General features: G+C 46.0%; 1 long non-coding RNA gene across 2 annotated transcripts in view; it reads right to left on the bottom strand.

Annotated features, from left to right (window-relative positions):
• LOC129644681 (uncharacterized) overlaps positions 1 to 18,767 on the bottom strand; it is a 53,578-nt gene extending 34,811 nt beyond the window's left edge. For both annotated transcript variants that reach the window (XR_008710926.1, XR_008710927.1), the window contains exon 1: positions 18,420 to 18,767. This is a non-coding gene — a long non-coding RNA (uncharacterized LOC129644681). The remainder of the gene's footprint in view (positions 1 to 18,419) is intronic.
• Positions 18,768 to 24,835: the final 6,068 nt, after the last annotated feature.

Below are 24,835 nucleotides of genomic sequence, written 5' to 3'. Positions count from 1 at the left end.
CCATGACCAGTTCTAACTGTTGCTTCCTGACCTGCATACAGGGACCTATATTTAGTATCCTATAATAAACCATCATGGAAAAAAATAGAAAAAGAATGTAAATGTATGTATAACTGAATCATTTCACTGTACACCAGAAACTAACATGGTAAATCATGGCCACTATGGAAGACAATATGGAGATTCCTTAAAATACTAGGAATAAAATCACCATATGACCCAGCAATCCCACTACTAGGCATATACTCTAAGGAAATCAAAACTGAAAAAGGCGCATGCACCCCAATATTCATTGCAGCACTATTTACAATAGCTAGAACATGGAAGCAACCTAGATGTCCATCAACAGATGAATGGATAAAGAAACTGTGGTACCTATATACAATGGAATATTATTTGGCCATAAAAAGGAATGCGTTTGAGTCAGTTCAAGTATATGCCAATTAAAAAAAAAAAAGACACTGATCATTCTAAAGCCATCTTTTTATATTCAAATTCTTTACTACAGTGTTCCTTAGATTGCTACTGCTACTGCTAAGTCACATCAGTCGTGTCCGACTCTGTGCAACCCCACAGATGGCAGCCCACCAGGCTCCTCCGTCCCTGGGATTCTCCAGACAAGAACACTGGAATGGGTTGCCATTTCCTTCTCCAGTGCATGAAAGTGGAAAGTGAAAGGGAAGTCCCTCAGTCATGTCCGACTCCTAGTGACCCCATGGACTGCAGCCTACCAGGCTCCTCCATCCATGGGATTTTCCAGGCAAGAGTACTGAAGTGGGGTGTCGTTGCCTTCTCTGGTTCCTTAAATTACCTTCGGTTAAATATTTAGAAGTAACAGTAATAGTGTGTATGTATTAGTCAGGGTTCTTCAGAGGAACAGAACCACCAGGATATATGCATATTTAGATACAACTCAGCCTCGTTTCCACAAGTCTGCCAGCCTCATCCCCACCAAGAGCTGCGATCAGTCCTCATGAGTGAGTTACTAGTTGCCTTCTAGCTTCAGGACAGTGACTGGCACAAATGTCTTTCTTTTCCAGCTCCCAAGGGTTGGAGGAAGATTGAAGGTAGCACAATAGGGAGTCTGTGCCCCGGCACTGGGTCCACAGCTTGTTGTGATCCACACAGTCAAAGGCTTTGGCATAGTCAATAAAGCAGAAGTAGATATTTTTCTGGAACTCTGTTGCTGGAACTCCAATACTTTGGCCACCTGATGCGAAGAACTGACTCATCTGAAAAGACCCTGATGCTGGGAAAGACTGAAGGCAGAAGGAGAAGGGGACGACAGAGGATGAGATGGCTGGATGGCATCACTGACTCGATGGACGTGAGTTTGAGTGAACTCCAGGAGTTGGTGATGGACAGGGATGCCTGGCATGCTGTAGTCCATGGGGTCGCAAAGAGTCAGACATGACTAAGTGACTGAACTGAACTGAGTCCACACAGCATGTGGACACATGCAAGGCTGCCTACTGGCCTTGGAAAGGGGATTCCTTAGAAAGAACAGGACACATGTATGCAAATCCCAGGTCTCCTCCCCACTCAACCTGAGGGCGAGCACCCCACAGAGAGATTTGCATAACTCAAAAAAGGGCACCTTCGATGCTTCACTCGGCCCTTTTCTCCTGGGGCTGTGGCTCAGAGCTGGAAGGCCTGAGAAGAGGCAAAGACCTATTCCCATGGCACCCCTCTCAAGCACAGCTCTAGGAGATGCATTCTGGCAAGAAGCAATGTCATTTGTGGGCTTCCCAGGTGTCACTAGGATAAAGAACCCGCCTGCCAATGCAGGAGACATAAGAGACATGGGTTCAGTCCCTGGATTGGGAAGATCTCCTGGAGAAGGGCATGGCAACCCACTCCACTAGTCTTGCCTGGGAAGACATGGACATAGGAGCCTGTGGGCTATGGCCCATGGGGTTTCACAGGTTGGACGTGACTGAAGTGACAGCATGCACACACGCACGTGATGTCATTTGCAGCCCCTGGGTCCTGGTGAGGCAATGAAACTCAGGGGTGCTGTTGGGTCCCTGCCACTGGCCTTTGTTAAGGCTTTGTTAAGGCTGCCACCTCCCATGATGACGCTGAGAGGATGCAGCCTGTGTCAGCGCTGGAGAGTGGGGGTGGGGCCGGGAGACAGGAGGTACGCTGGGCAGGTTCACACACACACACACACACACACACACACTGTGGCAGTGAGCACAACTCACAGAACCAGGAAGAGTCATCTGACATGGAAGCTGCATTTGTGGGGAAAATGTCACTAGATGGATGAGAGGCGGGAGGGGTACTGCCTGCTTGGCTGGGCTGACCATCCTTCCCTGGGCTGCCTGCGGCTTTCCTGGTTCTGCCATGAGAGTTCCCATCCTGGCAGTGCCATCGGTCCAGGACCAGTATCACCTGCTCCCCGACCCCAGCATGTGATGCGGTTGGCTAGCACCATGGACAAAATGCTCATGTTCCTGCAGATCTGCAGGTTGAGGTGATGGTGTTTGGAGGTGGGGCCTTTGGGAAGGAATCCCTCCAGATGGGATGAGTGCCCTGATCAGAGGACATGAGTGACTGTGTTCCATGCTCCCCCTCCTCCCCATGTGAGTTCAAAGCCACCTGAGTCCCATCAGGCCAGCGCCTTTGTCTCAGATTTCCAGCCTCCAGACCTGTCTTAGCCTCACCCCACACTCCAGTCTGTGGTAATGCCTTATAGCAGCCTGGATGAACTAAGACAGTTAGACCCTGAAGCACAGAGTATTTTGCCAATCTATAGAAGGAAAGCTCTTAAAGCTATGGTTTTTCCAGCAGTCATGTACAATGTGAGAGTTGGACCATAAAGAAGGCTGAGCACCGAAGAACTGATACTTTCCAACTGTGGTGCTGGAGAAGACCTTTGCGAGTCCCTTGGACTGCAAGGAGATCCAACCAGTCCATCCTAAAGGAAATCAAGCCTGAAAATTCATTGGAAGGACTGATGCTGAAGCTCCAAAGAGTCTTTGCAAAGGACGTTGCAAAAAGTTGACTCGGTGGAAAAGACCCTGATACTGGGAACGATTAAAAGCGGGAGGAGAAGGGGACAAGGGATGAGATGGTTGGATGGCATCACTGACTCAATGGACATGAGTTGAGCAAACTCAGGGAGATGGTGAAGGACAGGGAAGCCTGGTAAGCTACAGTTTATGGGGTTGCAAAGAGTCAGATGCAACTTAGTGGCTGAACAACAGCAACAAGGAAAGCATTGGGAAAAGTGCTCGGTGGGCGGAAGACACTGAGGAACCATGTGCTGTGGGGTGAAGAGCACAGTCTCTGAGCATCCTGCCCCTGCCACTTGCTACCTGTGGGACCTTGGGCTACGATTTTGCCTCTCTGTGCCTCATTGTTTTCCCCTTTTTTCTCATACATTTTTTTTTTTGCTTTATTTTTAGAGCAGTTTTATGTTCACAGAAAAATGGAGAAGGTACAGACATTTCCCATTTAGCCCCTCCCTCTCCACAGGCACCACCTCCCCCATTATTAACATCCTCACCAGATGATACGCTTGTTACAACTCATGAACCTACGTTGACACGTCATCACCACCCAGAGTCCACCGTGTACCCTGGCTTCATTCTTGGCCTGTATTTTCCACGGGTTGAACAAATGTTTAATCACGTGTGTCCACCACTGTGATATCCCACAGAAGAGTTTCACTGCCCTAAACATCCCTGTGATGTGCCTATTCATCCTTTCCCCACCAACCCCTGGAAACCATTGATCTTTTGATTATGTCCATTCACATGTGCTAAGTCATTTCAGTCATATCCTACTCTTTGCGACCCCATGGACTGCAGCCCACCAGGCTCCTTTGTCCATGGGATTCTCCAGGCAAGAATACTGGAGTGGGTTGCCATTCCCTTCTCTAGGAGATCTTCCTGACCCCGGGGTTGAACCCGGGTCTCCCATATTACAGGCAGATTCTTTACTGTCTGAGCCCCCAGAGATAGTTCTGCCTTTTCCAGAATGTCACAGAGTTGAAATCACATGGTATACAGCCTTTTCAGACTGGTTTCTTTCACTTGGCCACATGTATTCACAGTTCCTCCATGTCCTTGCATGGCTTATAGCTCATTGCTTTTAGCACTGATTTGCCTCATTTTCTTACGTGTGTAATGGGGCTACATGTGATGATAACAGTCACATCCACTTTACAGGCTTATTGGAAGAACAAAATGAGCTAATATATGCAGAGCATTTAAACCAACAGCTGTAGCACAGAAAGTACTAGGTCAGTGCTGGCTGCTACTGTTACGAGCAGGGACAGGCGTGGTAAGAACCGGTTAGAGTCCCAGCTTCACCACTTAGCCCTGAGCAAGTTACTTATCTCTTTAAGCCTCCATCTCTCCAGCTGTCATCTGGGGATGGTGACATTGAACTGGTGAGTATACACTCCTGAGTACGGTTCCTGGTACACTGGGAACTTCCTCATCAGCGGGAAAAGACTTGTATTTAATTTTTTCTCATGTCTTTCTGCTCCATGATTCTGCTTTCTCCTTTAATTCAGGTAGATCATGTAGAAATGTGTGTTTTTACTCTACCCACAGCAAGGGGAAATGCAGGATGCCAAGCAGAGCTGGGAGGTTGTCAACCGGGGCCCTGAGACGATGTTAGCTTCAGTCGGTGGTCCAGGACACAAAGCCTGGAGCCCATAACAGTTGAACGGGCTTCCCAGGTGGCACTAGTTGTAAAGAACCCGTCTGCCAATGCAGGAGGCATGAGAGATGTGGGTTCCATTCCTAGGTTGAGAAGATCCCCTGGAGAAGGGAATGGCAACCCACTCCAGTACTCTTGCCTGGAGAATCCCATGGACAGAGGCTACAGTGCATGGGGTCACAGAGTCAGACCAACTGAGCGCACAGCACACAGCACAGCTGAGGCAGGACCTTGCCAGGAAGAGGCATCCAGGCGGAGGTGAGCACAGAAGAGCTGGGGTCAGGGACTCGGCAAGAGGAGAAAGGAGCGGTTCTCAGATGATCGGCTCACCGGGTGTCAGGCTGGCCTCTTTGCTGGGGCTCTCCAAAGCAAGGAGGTGCCCCCTTAGAGGTACATCTGAAGGGGACTCAGGCTACCTTCAGAGGCTGCCCTACAAAAGCCAACGATGGCTCGTAAGCAAAAACTCAAAGCTCAGCACAACCGACCTACAAGCAACATTTTAGACCCTACATTATCTTAAAGTGAAGACTACACTGATACAAAATCCAGTCCACCTAGCTTAGAATCTAAAAGTCATTGTTTTCTGAAGTCAAAAAATAATTAAATGCCAACATTTCTACAGGTATTTTCCATCTGTAGAGAAGATAGGTGAAATTGTTTTAGACAACTTTGCTATATACTCCAACAGAGAAAAAATACATTCTTCAGTACAACATAATTCTCAAGGTTAAAGAAACTACAAAGTGTTGAAAAATAATCTGATGATTTCTAAAAATAGAGCCTATGTTTCCCAGTCTCCATCAGAATACTACCTCTGCTTTATAATATATATTATCTATATAAACTGAATAATCTGGATTGAATTTTATATTCAGTTCAGTTCAGTCGTTCAGTCATGTCCGACTCTTTGCGACCCCATGAATCACAGCACGCCAGGCCTCCCTGTCCACCACCAATTCCCGGAGTTCACTCAGACTCACGTCCATCGAGTCAGTGATGCCATCCAGCCATCTCATCCTCTGTCGTCCCCTTCTCCTCCTGCCCGCAATTCCTCCCAGCATCAGAGTCTTTTCCAATGAGTCAACTCTTTGCATGAGGTGGCCAACGTACTGGAGTTTCAGCTTTAGCATCATTGCTTCCAAAGAACACCCAGGACTGATCTCCTTTAGAATGGACTGGTTGGATTTCCTTGCAGTCCAAGGGACTCTCAAGAGTCTTCTCCAACACCACAGTTCAAAAGCATCAATGCTTTGGTGCTCAGCTTTCTTCACATTAATTTTATATTACAAATTAATTTTTAATTTATAGGCATTAAATCCCTACTGAGTATAAGTTTCACTCCTAAACAGTAATGAAATCAAAATTTTTGTTAAGACACTGAGCATATTTAATATAGTTATCATGTTTTTCTTTTTGTTTACTTTCTTCTCCTTGGACAGCGGAGCCTGGTGGGCTAATATCCATGGGGTCACAAAGAGTCAGACATGACTGAGGGACTAACACTTCTACTTTTTCACCTTGACTTGAAAGTCTTCCTTAGACTACAAATACAAGGAAAAGCAAACATGATCCTTTTTTTGTATTTTTTGTAAAATAAAATTGAAATAGAATGTTATTTATGATCTCAGGATTATGCAGACTTTGTCTGTCCTTCCCTCAGCTGATTCCCTGCAAACATACCATTCAGCTCCGTGAAATTGTGAATGGGACAACCATCAAACTTCCTAACTTAACATGTGTATAATATTTCCTGTGCTGTCTAGCTTCAGAGTGGGAAATGCTTATAAATAGGTTATTGACAGCTGGTGTCACAAGAGAGAAACCTTAGTTACGGGGGTAACTACCAAGGGGACTGTCATCAATTTGCCTTATGATACAGACAAAAGCTAGTCATTCAATAAACAACTTAATATTTTACTTTTCAAACAGTTCATTGTTCAAATACAAAGAAGCATCCCCTTTTGGAAGAGGATGAGTGTCCAAACATACAGTACAGATCTTATTGTTCCAAATTACAACCAGAAAAGAATAAGGAAAAGAAACCGACTGTGAATATTCATTGGAAGGACAGATGCTGAAGCTGAAGCTCCAATCCTTTGGCCACCTGATGCAGAGAGTCAACTCATTGGAAAAGACCCTGATGCTGGGAAAGACTGAGAGCAGAAGTAAAAAGGGGTGACAGAGAATGAGATGGTTGGATGGCATCACCAATTCAACAGACACGAATCTGTTGAGATAATGAATCTGGGAGATAATGAAGGACAGGAAGCCTGGTGTGCTACAGTCCATGGGGTTGCAAAGAGTCAGACATGACTTAGTGACTGAACAAGAAGAACAAGGAAAAGCAGAAAAAAAAAGAGAGAGAGAACCACCTTGAAACTGATTTATGTGTCTCAGTCAGCTTAGGCTTCTATGACCAAATACCCACAGACAGGGTAGCTTAAACAACAAACTTCTATTTCTTACAGCTCTGGAAGCTGGAAGTCCAAGATCAAGAAGCACCAGATTTGGAGGCTGGTCCTGATTCCAAGCTGATAGATGCTCTCAATTTCACTATGCCCACCCTTACGTGGGAGAAAAGGTGAGGGAGCTCTCTGGGGCCTCTTCTCAGAGGGGCACGAATCCCATTTGTGAGGCTTCCATCCTCATGGGGCATCCCAGGTGGCTCAGTAGTAAAGAATCTGTCTGCCAATGCAGGAGACACAGGAAACATGGCTTCAATCCCTGGATCAGGAAGATCCCCTGGAGGAGGTAATGGCAACCCACTCCAGTATTCTTGCCTGGAGAATGCCATGGACAGAGGACCTACTCACCTCCCAAAGACCCCATCTCCTGATATCTTCACTTTAGGGATTAGGCTCTGACACACAAATCTGTGGGAACACGACATTCAGTCCACAGCAGCATGAATTTCAAAATGCTATTATTTAGACATATCTTCTCTGTTGGATGCTCTTTTTCTGCTTTTGCAATTAACATCCATTGCATGTCTAGGCAAAAATGCTGCAGGATTGGAATATGAAAATGCTTTAAAAAAATAAAAACAGGATACTCTATGTGTAAAATATACTTTTTAAATATTGTGGCACAAAGTGGCCTAACAAGATCTTCCACCATCTTGACAAAAATTAAAATATAATAACAATGGACTGCGCACCATCCCTCACTTCTCTCCACAGTTTTCCTCCATCTCTACCCTCAGGATGATCACAACTGATTTTTCAGATTCCGTTTCCTTATTGTTCTAGGCAGCAGGAATCAGAGGATGGCAAACAGTGAAATCCCACTCAGGATGGAAGCCCCTGCAGCAGGGCTGCTGTCGATGGCAGATACTGTCAGGAAGGACATACACTGTGGATCAGGTTACCGACCGGCCTGAGCTCAGACTACCACAGACCCCCAGCCATGGGAACAGCTTCCGTTCGTCAGTTCCCAGCCTGTTTGGAGGCCTGGAAACCAAAGAAGTGACTGTAGCATCTGTGATAGATAGAACCATGATCCTTCCAAAGACGTGCGTGCCTGCTAGGTCGCTTCAGTCGTGTCTGACTGTGTGTGACCTGATGGACTCTAGCCCTCCAGGCTCCCCCGTCCCTGGGATCTGTCTCCAGGGAAGAATACTGGAAAGGGTTGCCATGCCCTCCTCCGGCGGACCTTCTCGACTCAGGCATCGACCCTGCATCTCTTACATCTCCGGCCTTGGCAGGCGGGTTCTTTACAACTAGCATCACCAAGACAGCAAGGTCCTAACCCCCAGAACATGGGAATATATTGCTTTACACAGACAAAGGGACTTGGAAGATGGGATTCCATCTAGGACTTTGAAATGGAGAGATCACCTGGGTGGGCCCAGCATAACCACAGGGGTCTTCCTAAGAGGGAGGCAGGAGGGTCAGAGTCAGAGAAGGAGACCTGATGACAGGGCAGGCGTGGCAATGATACAAGGAAGGGGACACAAGACCAGCAACGTGGGCTCCTCTCGAAGCCAGGAAAGGCAGGAAGCGCCTTCTCCTCTGAAACCCCAGGAGTGCAACCCTGCCAGCAGCTTGATATTTGAGCCCAGTGAAACCTGTTTTGGCCCCTGACTTCCGAGACTGTAAGATAATAAAATCTGTGTTATTTTAAGTCACTAAGTTTGTGGTTATTTCTTACAACGATAGTAGGAAATTAATACAGCATTTGAGGGTCCAGGGAAGTTGGGCTGGCAGAAGTTCTTCAGAAAATGTGCTTTGCTGTTCAGTCGCTAAGTCGTGACTGACACTGCAGACTCATGGACTGCAGCACGCCAGGCTCCCCTGTCCTTCACCATTTCCTGGAGCTTGCTCAAACTCATGTCCATTGAGTTGGTGATGCCATCCAACCGTCTCCTCTGTTGGTCCCTTCTCCTGCCCTCACTTCCCCAGCATCAGGATCTTTTTCAGTGAGTCGGCTCTTCACATCAGGTGGCCAAAGTATTGGAGCTTGGGGTGATCAAATTTCACCTAATGGCTGGAAATGCCATTAGGTGTGAAGAGTCCTGACACCACCGCAGGGGCTCTGCACTAGCTGGTCTCCAGGCCTCCCTGGGGAGGACTCACACCCATTAGAACTAGCACATGATAAATAATCAAAATTGGTGCAACTGTTTTGTGTTGCATGGGTTTTATTGTTTTTCCTTTACTTTCTGCTTCTTCTCTGCATTTTTCCAAGAACATGATTTCCTTTGGAGCCAGAAAATTCAGCGATTATAAAAAGATACCTGGATATGCCTATCAAAATCTTAACAGCCATTTCTGTTTGCCCCTGTCCTGTGCAAAGACGAGGGCTTCCAAAAGGCAAAAGGTTGAACCCCTGCAGGCAGGTCTGCAGGTAGCAGGACAGGCGAGGGCTAAGCGCCAGGTATCTTATCTTCCTCCAGCCCACATCCCTGCCAGCTGCCTTCACTTTGATGTGAGCAGCCCCTGCGCCCGGTCAGCCGCAGAGGCACAGGGCAGCCCTGTTTGTTCTCTCCCCCGCAGAGCTGGAGGGTCTCGTGCCCAGGAGATGCCCCACCCGGGGACAGAGGACGTCTCAACAACACAGCGCTGTGCTCACAGCAGCCTAAGAGGCAATCCAGGCCGAGATCCTCATCAAATTCCATGTCCCGGGTAGACATTTGCATTCTCAATATCGATCACTAAAGCTTTTCACTCTCCTATTTCCTTCCTACATTGCAAAGCCCACTCTGCAGATGAAAAAGATCAGAGGGTCTTTCTCTCAGGTCCTCCCTTTCAATGAAGAGGGGTGGGGTTCGTGTGCCCCCTCGAACTACCCCCCGCCTCCAGTTTTACGGCAGCTGACCTAGAAAGAGCCTCTGCTTCCCCACTGTCACAGAAAGTGACCGCCTTTTTCCACCTCCCCAGACATTCACCTTCCTAGAGCAATACCCAGCAGCGGAGGCAGGGAGGTGAGCCTGTCTGAAAGCACACTTGCTTCACTCTGGCTTTGGGGCCAGATGGAGCAAACCCAGGGAGGAAGGGCTCCCTCTGCCAAACACGGACTATCTGGACCCACAGAATGGTTCGTTTATATTAACTGGCTGGGTCTCGGTGCCCAGGTAGTTTGCCAAAGTATTCTGGGTGTTTCTGTGAAAGTGCTTTGGATGAGATCAACATTTAAATCAGTGGACTTTTAGCACAGGGAACTCTACTCAGCACGCTGTAATAATGCAATATGGGAAAAGAATCTAAAAAAGAGTGGATATGTGGATATGAATAACTGGTTCACTTTGCTGTACACCTGAAACTAACACAACATTTAAATCAATTATACTCCAATTATTAAAATTAAAATAAATAAATAGATGGAAAGATAGATCAATGGACTTGGAGTAAATCAGAAGGCCCTCCATCACAGGGGTGGGCATCATCGAATCAACTGAAGGCCTGACCTGAACACAGGACCAACCCTCCATTGAGTAAGAGAATTTTCCAGCAGACAGAGGTCAGACCTGGACTGGGGCACAGGCTCTTTATGGGCCTGGTTTGCACTTTTCAGTCAGTGCCTTATACTAAACCCCTTCCTCTCTGTATATATGTGTGTGTTCGCTCACGCAATCGTGTCTGACTCTTTGTGACCCCACAGACTACAGCCCACCAGGCTCCTCTGTCCATGGAGGAGGACAATTCTCCAGGCAAGAATACTGGAGTGGGTTGCCATTTCCTTCTCCAGGGGAGCTTCCTGACCTGGAAATCAAACCCATGTCTCTTGCATCTCCTGTACTGGCAGGCAGATTCTTTACCACTGCACCACCTGGGAAGCCTCTCCCTCTCTCTCTCCCCTCTCTCTCTCTTTCTATGTGTGTATATATATATACACACATACACAGACACCCTATTAGTTCTGTGTCTCTAGAGAACCCTGACCAATACATTTGACCACACACTCTCTAGATTCCTTTGCTTTGTGCTCTTGGAACCCCTGTGGACCCCAATCTTAGACTGTTACTCAGCTTCAGCATCTTTGCACAGACTATAAGTCTCTTGGATATCTTGTCTCCTGACCCGAGTTGGTCCTTAATGGCTTTTGCTCTGAAGACTGTCCCCACCTCATGTATCTAACTCCAGCCACTCTGTGTTTTCTCTTCAGATACCTCTCTTGCATGAAACAGGATGACGCAGCCAGAGTCACTGAAATAAAGAGGAAGTTCCTAACAGCCAACTTCTCCAAAGCGGTATACAGTCTCCCTGTTGGGTCACACTTTCTATCCACCATCAGATGACATCCTCAGACCGGCTACTTGACCCCAAGTAAGCAGAGGGCTCAGTCAGCACACATTCTGCTGCCCTTGTTGTAGCGTCCACACCAGACAACGCAGAGAAGCTACGTGTCCTGGGAAAGGTGATCTGAGAGCTCTTCTGAGAACGAGAGGTCAGGGAAAAAGGACCTCTGAAATCATGACCACAAATCCTCTTACAAACAATTTCAATGCCTCAAGGATTTTCCAATGCAGACATGTTTTTGTCTTCACACCAGAGAAGATTTTTCTGTCTGCTTGTTTTCTTTTGTCCTTTGCACATTGGTAGCTATAGTAACTAAATTTTCATTAGTGTGAGCAGTATCATTGTCTTAAAATCATATATTGATTATAATAGTGATAGAACACACCATGAATAATTAGACATTCACAAAAGGGATCACTTTTTCAGGGCTTAACACTTAGGAGAAAATGCAGAGTTTAAATGAAACTCTGCATTTATTTATTTTCTTTTAAAAATAATACTTGTGATTTTTGTTCATTTAGTTAACAAATTCATATTGAGTATCTTGTGTATGTAACCAAAAATAAATCTGCCTTTCCTTAGTCTGGCTGAAAGTATTAATACATCATACATTAAAAGTCATCTTAAATAATGTAATTAAAAAATCTTCATCACCATCTTAATCAACACAGGGTTACTTAGGCAAAAAAAAAAAAAAGTGGGGGAAGGGAGAGGATTTATTGAAAGAATACTTGATTAACATTTTAATCCTACAGAATACTTGCCTTTAAAGAAATCAGGTACCTATAGGAATTATATCTAATTCAAGAGTGTCCCTCATAACTTGCCCTCAACAGGTAATTTCATCAGAGCCTTGTATGATAATAATTTATACTTCTTGGCTGAACTCAACCTAAAAGAAATACTTTCCAGAATCCCAATATCTCTTACAGATCAAAACTGCACTTCTGCCCACCACAGAAATACTGTTTCTCAAATCTCACAGTCAATAGATCCAGAAGAACCCATAGGAATCATGTAATCAACTGCGACCTCAATGCCATAGCTCAAGGGTAAGATCAGATCAGATCAGTCGCTCAGTTGTGTCCAACTCTTTGCGACCCCATGAATCGTGGCACGCCAGGCCTCCCTGTCCATCACCAACTCCCGGAGTTCACTCAAACTCACGTCCATTGAGTCAGTGATGCCATCCAGCCATCTCATCCTCTGTCGTCCCCTTCTTCTCCTGCCCCCAATCCCTCCCAGCATCAGAGTCTTTTCCAATGAGTCAACTCTTCGCATGAGGTGGCCAAAGTACTGGAGTTTCAGCTTTAGCATCATTCCTTCCAAAGAAATCCCAGGGCTCATCTCCTTCAGAATGGACTGGTTGGATTTCCTTGCAGTCCAAGGGACTCTCAAGAGTCTTCTCCAACACCACACTTCAAAAGCATCAATTCTTCGGCGCTCAGCCTTCTTCACAGTCCAACTCTCACATCCATACATGACCACAGGAAAAACCATAGCCTTGACTAGACAGACCTTTGTTGGCAAAGTAATGTCTCTGCTTTTGAATATGCTATCTAAGTTGGTCATAACTTTCCTTCCAAGGAGTAAGCGTCTTTTAATTTCATGGCTGCAGTCACCATCTGCAGTGATTTTGGAGCCCAACAAAATAAAGTCTGACGCTGTTTCCACTGTTTCCCCATCTATTTCCCATGAAGTGATGGGACCGGATGCCATGATCTTAGTTTTCTGAATATTGAGCTTTAAGCCAACCTTTTCACTCTCCACCTTCACTTTCATCAAGAGGCTTTTTAGTTCCTCTTCACTTTCAAGGATAATAAAAAGTCATTACCAATATAACAGTGTTCCCTCAGGTGCCTGCAGGTCCTAAAGGGCAGGTTTGCATGTAATTAAATATCACAGAGTCTAAGGGACTCTGAATACCTCCTCTGTCTCTTCTCCAACTGTGGACTGCTCCACTAAGGTTGCGTCTCAGAAACAAGATCCCCTCCTGTGGAATTCTCTTCTCTACCGCATAATGAACAAAGACAAACATGGAAACTAGGTAGAACAGGGTCTGAAACACCCAGGAAGATTCACCGTCAGAGAGTGTACTTGGGTTCCAGGCAGAAACCTTTATGGAGCCCTGAGCTGAACCGGCCATAGACCCTCCCATTTGCTAGGCTGGGACTCCGCCCCCCCCCACCCCCACCCCCAAGTGCACCCCCCGGCCCAAGCCCCAGGCCTGTTTTCAGATTCTCCTCCAGTGCATCTCACCCTTGCTCACCTCTCACTATGCCCCCTTGATGTGCCTTCCTGTGCTTCCCTGCAGGGCATCCTAACTCAGATCTCAATGCTTTTTATTCTAGGTTTGGTAGACAGGTCAGTCACTCCCTTTCTAAGGTCTATCCCTATGCTCCTGAGACTCCAAATTGCCTATAAGGAAAAGTGGGTGGCTAGAAGCAGGCAAAAAATTACACATTTACAGGATGCTTTCAACATGAGTTCTGAAGCAACACTATTAAACTGGGTTGCCATGGAGCCCCAAGGTTAAAGTCAGGTGTACGGGGCACTGAAAAACATGTATCTTGACCTCTATCTCATGTAATGTGTTAGGGCTCTCCAGAGAAACAGAACCAACAGGATGTGCTTATTATAAGAAATTGGCTCATGTGATTAGTAAAAAAGTAAAAGTGTTACTCACTCACTCATGTCTGGCTCTTTGTGTCCCCATGGACTGTAGCCCACCAGACTCCTTTGTCCATGGAATTCTCCATGCAAGAATACTGGGATGGGTAGCCATTTCCTTCTCCAGGGGATCTTCCCAACCCAGGGATTGAGTCTAGGTCTCCATCTGAGACACAAGGGAATATTAGGAAGGCTAGCAAATCCAAAATCTGCAGCACTGGTGTGGCTGGAGACCCAGGAAAGCCAATGGTGCAGGTGCACCCTGAGGGCATCTGCTGGAGGATTCACTCTTATTCAGGGACGTTAGTCTTTTGTCCTATTTGGGCCTTCAACTGATTGAATGAGGCCCACACACCTGCTGAAGGGCAATCTGCTTAATCAAAGTTCACTGATTTGAATGTTAATCTCATCCAATAACAAACTAACCATCACACATCCTAACATTGCAAATCTAAAAGTAAAAGATAAGACAATAAAGATGTTTAAAAAGTGCTATGCAAAAAGGAAACAAGTTGGAAAACAGTGTTATATTACTTATGCTAAAATTAAGAATTTATGTTCCTCAAAGACACCATTAAAGGGGTGAAAAGCCAAGACCCTGGATAAGAGAATATATTTGCAATATAATATTCAATAAAGTATTTGCATCCAGAAGATACTTTTTAAATGTTTATGAATTGGTAAAGAAAAGACAGACAACCCAATGCGGAGAGAGAAAATGGACAGATTACTTAGACAGGCATAATACGAAAGCCTGACTTGTTTGCCTAATTGACAAACAAGTAGTGCAACATGATCCCACCACCTGCCACCAGCATGGTTAGAATGAAAAAGGCTGATAGGTCCAAGTCTGGGAAGCATTAGAGCAAAGGAAATTCTTACACAATAGTGGGAATATAAATTGATCTGACTTATTTCAAGAAACTATTTGGTATGTACAAGTAAAGTCATCATTTGCATACCCTGTGACTTAGTCACTCAACGTCTCTATATAAATCCAACAGATAGGCAGGCACATCTGTATGAGAATGTTGATAGCAGCACTTTTCATATTAAACAAAAAAACTGAAAATAACCCAAATGCCTAATAGCAGAATTGAGAAATAAATTGTGGTATATTTCAATGAGAATAAAATGATCTACAACCACAAGCTACACATGGGTCAATCTCCCAAACATAAATCTGAGTGAAAAGAAGCCAATACAAAAAAGAGCAACTGCTGTATGATTCCACTTAGAAAAAGTTCAAAAGCAGGGAAACCATTATAGATGGTTTTAGAAGTCAAAAGCAAGACTGCCCTTGGGGAGGACGGCTGTGACTATAAGGGACTCAAGGGAGCTTCCACGATTGTGAAATGTTCTTTTTTTTGATCTAGTTGCAGTCCATGAGTCTATTCATTTTATGAAAACACACTGAACTGTGCATTTTTTCAAATGTATGTTATAATTTAAATTTTATAAATTTAACATATGGTTAAACATATAAATGTTAAATTTTTTGGCAAAATTATCAATATAAACATTATAGAAGAATACAAAGTGATAAATAATATGTCCTTTGAAGAAAAAAGACAACAGAAAATCTGCATTTAAGATAGATTGCTACTATTGCTTCCTTTAAATCCACTAGGTCTGTCCTTCTGCCAGGGGGCAGTTACAGCTGGAGGGTAAGATTGAATTAATCTGCCTACAAGTCAACAAAGTTGGGGAAGCATCGTGTTGACTCTGCTGATAGATGCTGACAGGGCAGTGAAAGCGCTTCTTAGTAACTCTCTTTTACTTATTTCAATAAGGCAACAAGACAATAACTCATAATGTAGGAGTACATTTTCCTGGGGATGAGAAAGTCCTCAATGGATTTCATTTTTAAATGGCACTCACAAATCACCTAAACATTGTATCCCAATTGGCGCCAAGACTGGGACCATCAGTGCCTCTACCTATTTCAGTGGGTCCATTTCATCTCATATTGAAAAGGAGGTCAGATTAGATACAAAAATCCTCAGGAGGTTAAGGAGATACAGCCCTAAAACAAAAGAGTACTGAGGTCTTTAGCCCTTCAAAAATATCAGACACTAATGGAGATACAAAAGACTACTCAAATTCAGAAATCTACCATATATTTTTATTTTAATATAATTTACTTAATTGCATTCTTGTGATAAACATATACAAGAAAAATTTACCATCCTAACCGTGGAGTCGAGGGGAGTCGGACGTGGCTGGGCGACTTCACTTTCACTTTTCACTTTCATGCATTGGAGAAGGAAATGGCAACCCACTCCAGTGTTCTTGCCTGGAGAATCCCAGGGACGGGGGAGCCTGCTGGGCTGCCGTCTATGGGGTCGCACAGAGTCGGACACAACTGAAGTGACTTAGCAGCAGCAACCATGTTTAAGTGCATTGTTCAGTGGCATGAATTACGTTCATATCGTGGGGCAGCCATCATTGCCATCCATTAAGAGCTTTTTCATCTTCACAAACAGAAATTCTGTCCTCAGTACATAAGCTCTCTCCAGGTCTCTCCCTCCCCACAGCCCCTGGCTACCATCATTCTACTCTCTGTCTCTCTACGTGTGACTTTTTCGGGGACCTTGTTATCAGAGGAATCATACAGAATTTGTCCTTCTGTGACTGGCTTAGTTGTATTAGCACAACATGTTCAAGGCTCATCCATGTGGGAGCATTGTCAGAATTTCCTGCTTTTTATGGCTGATTAGTATTCCATTGTATGGAAAGACCACATTCTCTTTATCCATTCATTCATGGATGGACATTTGGGTGGTTTCCACCTTCTGGCAATTGTGAGACATTTTTATTTTGAGGATATTTGTGATCAAATATAATGGCCACAAATTCTTGGACACTTCTCCCACAGAAAGGTGAGGTTGTGTCCCTTCCCCTGGCATCTAAGTGGACTCTAGGACTGCTTGACTGATAGAGCAGAAACAGAATGGCCGGTATCCACGCTCAGGCTTAAAAAACTGATGACTTCCTTTCCTGCTCCCTCAGGGACGACCATGCTGCAGAGACCACAGGCAGGTGTCCAGTCCACAACGGCAGCTGAAGTGTGCCCTCCCGTCATCCCAGATAGGCAGCAGACACATCAGGAAAGCTACTCTGGATCCTCCTGACCAGCCCTTCTGCCCCATGTAAAAGGAACCCCCATCAGATCAGAACCACATGTAGAACAAGAATCCCTGAGCCAGACCAGGCCCAAATTCCTGGCCCAGAAAGTCCTTAGGTATCTAAAAAATTGCTCTTTTAAATCAGTAGCTTTAGCGGTAGTTTGTTATACAATAATAGATAACCAGAACAATCTTGATTCCAAAACATCAGAAAACCCACAACTTTGCAGTAGAATCTCTCACCAAGCAAGGATTTCAGCTCTTTCCACACCTGAAGGAACCAACACAGGACAAGGCCACCCCGGGCCAGACAGTGCAACATCCAGACAAGTTAGAAGGGTGACAAGAAACATTCTGGAATCCCGACCCTGTGCTCCCAAATTCACTTACTCATTACATAAAGTGTCAGTGAGACAGGCAGGCTTCCCAGGTGGTGCTGGCAGGTAAAGAACCTGCCTGCCAATGCAGGAGACGCAAGAGACGCGGGTTTGATCCCTGGTCCAGAAAGATCCCCTGGATCCAGTTATTCTTGCCTGGGAAACCCCATAAATGGAGAAGCCTGGCAGGCTACAGTCCATGGGATCACAAAGAGTCGGACACGCCGGAAGCGACTTAGCACGCATGCGCAAGACCCATACTGAGGCCCTGTGCTCCGCACTGGGTGGGGAAGGGGAGACACAGCTTCCCTCACTTCCTTAATGTCCACTTCTGAACAAAACCACATGCCTTGGCTAGCTTTTCAACACTTTGCTGTCCTCCAACCCCCGCCACCAACCCCTTGTTCCGAAATTTCCGGCGCGGTGTTCCCCTGTAGCCAGGCCCCTCTGAGGGCCCTCCTGGTGTATTGGGGTGAAGCTCTGATATCACACATCTAATATCATGTAATATCAAGTATCTCTCCCAAGCAAGAGCCACCTCTCAACTATCAGGGGAAAATAATAATAAAGAAAAGAGTCAGGTGCTACCTGAAAATAGAATTTTCTAGTATTTCCTAATGACTTTCGTTGGGTTTACTTTGATTGTACAGACAGCTGGAAGTTAGTTACCCAGAGTGTGTTTTAGAATTCATGAGAGAGACGAAAACTCCCTGTTACTTCGGAGTCTCAGAGAACATCGTGAATCCAAAGGGAAGACCAAGCAGAATACAAATCGGTCTTGGGGGAAAAAAAGAAATCTGACTTTGTGTACCAGAAGACACATCAGTCACCTGCTTCCATAGGGTTTTGACGACTCCCACAAGCTCGGTCCGCGCAGTTCACCGTGTTGAGGTTTGTCCTGGTCCCGCAGGAAGGCCAAGGCTCACCAAGAAAGCCGGCTTTCCTCAGCACGCAGGTGGTCGCTCCGGAGCCCCGAGCGTGCACCTGCGGCTTTTCCGTGGGGACTCGGCCTGTCCTGCCCCGAGACCATCCGCAGAAGCCGGTGTTTCCCCCAGGATGCGAGCCTACCTGCGTCTAGCTGCCCTCCACCCGCTCCGCGCACCCGGGAGGAGCCGGCTCACCCACGTGCCTGAAGAACCGCACCGCTGCCTCTTGTTCCGCTTGTTCCCGAGCCGCCCTCTTGTTTATCTAATCCACGTGCAGCGAGCTGGGGTCAGGGCTCAGCCTCACACAGTACCCGTACCCGTGAGCAGTGACTGCAAGTATTCGAAATTCCTACCGTGCGCCCGGAGAACCCTCATCCCAAGTACCGCACATTCGAAAGGTGGGGCTGGTGCTCCCCGAGGCCTGGCAGACCTCGCAGTCCTCACAGCAAACCCTTCCTCACTCTGCACATCATCACGCAGCAAAGACTTCAGGCTCTCGGTGTTGACTCTGCAATTCCTTCAATCAGACCGTCTTAGACGTGGACACAGACCCGCGTGAGACAGAGCCACCATGGCTGTGGAATGCAGGTTTGGTCTGCTGGCTTTGAAACCATGTTGTTGTTGAGTTGCTCAGTCGTGTCTGACTCTTTTACAGTATGTGGACTGTAGGTCGACAGGCTCCTCTGTCCGTGGTTTTTCCCAAGCAAGACTGCTGGAGTGGGTTGCAATTTCCTTCACGGAATCTTCCTGACCCAGGGATTTAACCTGAGTCTGCTACACTGCAGGCAGATTCTTTACTGCTGAGCCACCAGGGGAGCCCTTTGGAACCATGTCTAGAACCAAATTGGTTCTTCTAGTTCCGTTTATACCTAATTCCAGTGGCCCTTTGCCATAAGCCCCATGGCTGAGATCCCAACATAATCTTTCCAAGCTAGTAGATCCACCTTCCCTTCACCATGATCCCCACCCCTCAGATCCCAACAGAATCTTTCCAAGCTGGTGGTGAAAGAAAAGTGAAAGTTGCTCAGTTGTGTCCGACTCTTTGTGACCCCATGGACTATACAGTCCATGGAATTCTCCAGGCCAGAATACTGGAAAGGATAGCCTTTCCCTTCTCCAGGGGATCTTCCCAACTCAGGGATCAAACCCAGGTTTCCTGCATTGCAGGCAGATTATTTACCAGCTGAACCACAAGGGAAGCCCAAGAATACTGGAGTGGGTAGCCTATCCCTTCTCCAGCAGATCTTCCCAACCCAGGAATTGAACTGGGATTTCCTGCATTTCAAGTGGATTCTTTACCAACTGAGCTAATCAGGGAAGCCCTCCAAGCTGGTAGATCTGCCCCCAAATAGGCTTGTGATTCATCTGCATATTAAACCAGAAAAAATGATCCCTGACAGTTCTTGGCTTGGTTATCACACGGTGATGATAATAAAGGGTTGTTTTTTTTTTTTAACTATTTCATAAGAGTTTATAGCCAGGTTCCTCAACTTAAAGGGTTAAGGATAAGAAGTGTCTGGTGACAGACAGATGAGTTAAGAGGCAGGTTTGGAGTCAGGCACGCCTGAGTCTAAGTCTTGGCCTCACTGGATCACCAGCTACCCAACCTGGGCAGGACCTCCCTATGCTTCACCCCTTCCCCAGTGAAAAGGAGCAGCGACACATTTCTCTCAAATAGTTGTCATCAGGATGACATAGAAGAGGTGGCATGAAGCAATACACAGAGAGGGAGCCAACAAGATCTAGTCTTTTTATCACCATCATCATCAGGTTTTTCTTAGAGTAGTCCTATTTTATTAACCTCACCAATCTGCAGTTCACAGGAAAGGACCAAAGGGTGACCGGGAGTTTCATTAAAGGATGTTAGGGATTATTTGAATAAACTATATTTTTCCTGTTCCAGGGACATGTCCCATTAGGGCGACAGCAAAATGAAAGCTGTTGATATAACAAGAGCCAAGGTTCTTTACCCCAGTCCTCCAGGCCTCCCTGCAGTGCAGGAAACCAGGAAGAAAGCAAAGATGATCCGGAGTCTTAGAAACTTAGGTAGTTTTGCCAACTTATGGTTACTAAAAAGGGACATGTAGGGAAAATAGATAAATTAGGAGCTTGGAATTAACTTTCACACACTTCTATATATAAAGTTAATAATCAACAAGGACCTACTGTATAGCACAGTGAACTCTACTCAATACTCTGTAATAACCTGTATGGGAAAAGAATCTGAAATAGAATGCATATATATATATAACTGATTCACTTTGCTTTATACCTGAAACTAACACAACATTGTAAGTTAACTTTACTCCAATATAATTGAAAAATAAAATAACTTTTAAAAATAAAAAATTTTTAAAGAAACTTAAGGGACTACCCTGGTGTTCCATGGGTAGGATTCCTCACTGCCAATGCAGGGGACCTGGGTTCCATCCCTGGTCAGGAAACTAGATCCCGCATGGCATGACTAAAGAGTTTGCATTAAATAAATTAAAATATTTTTAAAATTCTAATTTTAAAAAGAAACTTGGGTGATTTTGCTGTCACTGGACTTTATGTTAGGTGGACAGGGTGAGAAGTATCCCAATTCCTGAAAGATATCACAAAATCCTCTGTAAAGTAAATAAAATACTCTGCAGGGGGAATGAGGGGTTCCCCAAAGAAAACCTGTTGTAAATGTTTGGTCTCCGGGCCCCTCCCTGCCTGTCCTGGAACAAGGCTCTGCCCACTGTCCCCTCAGCCCCACCTGGGCAAGCAGGTGATGCAGAGACCACGGGGCAGGCGCAGGACTGAGCCCCGCTAAGATGTAAGACTTAAGACAGAAACTGCAGGCGGGCAGGAGTGGAGATCCCCTCGTTTGGCAGGGCCAAAGTAAAGCCTCCAGTGTAAGTCCCTTCCTTCCACCACCTTCCTCTCCTGCCCATAAATGTTTGGTCATTTAACAACATTTCACATTCAGAAATGATTCCCAGATGCCATCAGTGAATAGGGAAGAAGTTTAGGGGAAAGAAGAAGCTGAATTTCAAGTATTTTCCTGTTGGCCTGCATAAGTCTAACCTCTGTTTGAAAGGCATGCTTTACAGTTATTCCTAAACCTCTGAGGTCTTAACCTGAGGGGCAACTCCCCTGAGAAACCAGTTCTGGGAGAGTCTGGAAGAAGGTGGATCTTCTTCCCTTTCTGCGAAAGTTGATTTTCGGTTTTTTTGCATAAAGTCCCCACTCCCATCCCACATTTTGAGTATCGCCTTTATGGAAATGTAGAAACATCTAAAAGTCTTCTGGTAATTCTGGTTGAAATGGAAGGTGCTAGTTCTCAGACGCCTCATATGTAAGTGGGGAGCGGAGAGAGACCGGAGGGAGAGGAGGCGGCGGAAGGAAGGAGCTCACACGTGAGGCTTGACTTCGGCTCTGCAAAGCGAGGGGATCTCCACGTGCCCCCCCCACCCCTCCACCAGTCTGCCGTTTCTGTAGCCATCTTACGTCTTAGCGGGGCTCAGTCCTGCGCCTGCCCCGTGGTCTCAGCACCACCTGCTCGCCCAGGCGGGGCTGAGAGGACAGTGGGCAGAGCCTTGTTCCAGGACAGGCAGGGAGGGGCCCCCCAAGGCTCCAGCCGGGATCAAGCGTCACCAGTTCAAGTGTCACACGGAGGGCATGCCCTCCAGATGACCTCCTCCCCCAGAGGGACGCTGGTGGTTGTGCCCTCTGATTCAATTTTAGGCCAAAAAGAGTTCTAGCCTGTAGCCCTCCTTTTCTCACCCCATTTGAGGGAATGTTGGTAAAATTTAGGCTCTGTGCACTGGTGCCAGATTAAGTCTGGGAGACAGAGTTTGGGGTGAAGTAAGTAAAAATAAACAGCTTTTTGCTCTGCCAAGCAAAGGGGGCCATGGCAGGCTAATGCCCTTGAGACTGTGAGTCCATCCAGGTGAGCGGTGAGGAGTCTCCTAGTGCTCAAGGGCCAGGGCGTGGTCAGCTCGTGGACATTCTTCTGATTGGCTGGTGGTGAAGTAATTAAGAGTCAGCATCATCAACCTGGTTCCAGCTATTCTGGGGTCTACATGCTTGTGGGCAGTAGGCGGTTAACTTCTCCCACCTGGTGGTGGTTTCCTATGAGCAAAACAGCTCGGAGGACATGGCTCAGAATACCACGTACAGTCCTTGAGAAAGAACTAAAGATGTTGACTTTGTTTAGCAGCTCAAGTATTATTGTTTTATCTTGCTTGAATGTTTTCCTTTCTTTCAGCATGTTCTCTCTTCTCTGATTAAATTTACTCTTTGACTAAAAGTTTTTCCATAGACAAAAAGCAGGTGGAAGACACGTGTGGCGGTCTATCCTGGGATGGCCTTGTAGTGTTGTGCTCGGTTAGAGAAGGGACCGTTACGGATCCTGCCAAAGCTCCTAGTGAGAGAGGCAAGACAAACGTTAGGATGAACAAGAGGTTCAGAGCATGGAAAAGCAGAAAGAGGAAAAAAAGCGAGGCCAGGGTAAAGCCATTTACATCCACAGAAAATCCATGCACCTTTTCCTTTTCAAGAGGATTTACTGAGCATGTTTGGCGTTCAAAAGTGCATGAGGCTCCGGCATAAAAACTATGAACGACACACCCTGCTCTTGCCTCCCTGGGGGAGGGTGGGCCCCGGTTCTCAGCCATCACAGCCCTGTCATTCAGTTGCACAAAAGCATTCCCAATGAAAGAGTTGGCTTTTACGAGCCTACCTGAAAAGATCACAAAGAGAAATAGCCTTCTTTAAGAGCCTGACTCAACTGGGAAAACAGGAGGCTTAATTGGAGCTGCAATATCACTATTTCACATTTTTATCACTAAATGTGTATAAAGATTTTAGATTTCTGGTGACAGATACTCTTTAACAAAAATATCTTCTGATGAATACTTTGGAATGGTTCCTGTCTGTTTTCCCAGATAAATATTTACCTTGACTTATGCTTATATTAACACAAAGATTTTTCTCCATCACCACCCTGAACACCATGCCTTGCCTCCAACAGGAATTGTGGTTTTATCAACTCAAGTTGACGGGGGTAAATGTGCTCTTTTATTTAGCTTCTCAGGTGCTAATCAAAGACTAATTACCTTGAACCCTATTGACCTTCTCCCACCTTTTTCGCAATAGAGATTAATGAGTGACATTACACAGGGCATAGTTTCATGCACTGAAAGGAACGGATTCATGCATTATTCACGCCACGTAAATACATGCACTTTTATTTGGAGCTTTACAAAGATCTCAGAAAGAAACACCAAGGAGGCACACAATCTGACAAAGGCAAGAATTGGGGCAGGAAAATTATATTCGATGGAAATGGAGAAAAATAGACCAATCTGTGCAGAAATGAAGTTGCTGGAAAGGAAGTAAGAACCTGAGGAAAGGCGAGAACAGTAAGTGCCTCCAAGTGTGTGTTAGACTCATGATGGGGGCCAGGACCTTGGCCCCTTGAGCCCTGGGCAGCCCTCCCTACCGGGTCCCAGTGGGGCATCCACAAAGAACCATCCAGGTAGTCCTATCATACCATCCTGACATCCTGACACTGGCCCCATGCTGCCACCCTAGGAGCCAAGTTAGTCCATTTCAGGCATCAAAAACTTGCAAACTTTTGTGACCTAAACAGCATAGCCTCAAGACCTATCAGATCAGATCAGATCAGATCAGATCAGTCACTCAGTCGTGTCCGACTCTTTGCGACCCCATGAATCGCAGCATGCCAGGCCTCCCTGTCCATCACCAACTCCCGGAGTTCACCCAGACTCACGTCCATCGAGTCGGTGATGCCATCCAGCCATCTCATCCTCTGTCGTCCCCTTCTCCTCCTGCCCCCAATCCCTCCCAGCATCAGAGTCTTTTCCAATGAGTCAACTCTTCGCATGAGGTGGCCAAAGTACTGGAGTTTCAGCTTTAGCATCATTCCTTCCAAAGAAATCCCAGGGCTGATCTCCTTCAGAATGGACTGGTTGGATCTCCTTGCAGTCCAAGGGACTCTCAAGAGTCTTCTCCAACACCACAGTTCAAAAGCATCAATTCTTCGGAGCTCAGCCTTCTTCACAGTCCTATACAAATAACAACAACAACAACAACAAAAAAGCCTAAGACAAAAAATATTGAGAAAATTATAAGGAAAACGGTCAGATCTGAAGTCATGGTGGGGAGTGTAACACAACCCTCTTAACACATGATATGGACTTTCCTGGTGGCTCAGTTGGTAAAGAATCCACCTGCAATTCAGGAGACCCAGGTTCAATCCCTGGGTCGGGAACATCCTCTAGAGAAGAAAATGGCAACCCACTCCAGTATTCTTGCCTGGGAAATCC

The sequence above is a fragment of the Bubalus kerabau genome, chromosome 2 (assembly GCF_029407905.1).
Source record: "Bubalus kerabau isolate K-KA32 ecotype Philippines breed swamp buffalo chromosome 2, PCC_UOA_SB_1v2, whole genome shotgun sequence".
In the NCBI taxonomy this organism is placed as follows: Eukaryota; Metazoa; Chordata; class Mammalia; order Artiodactyla; family Bovidae; genus Bubalus; species Bubalus kerabau.
The sequence above is the reverse complement of the archived record's forward strand: the minus strand, read 5'-3'. Positions and strand labels throughout refer to the sequence as shown.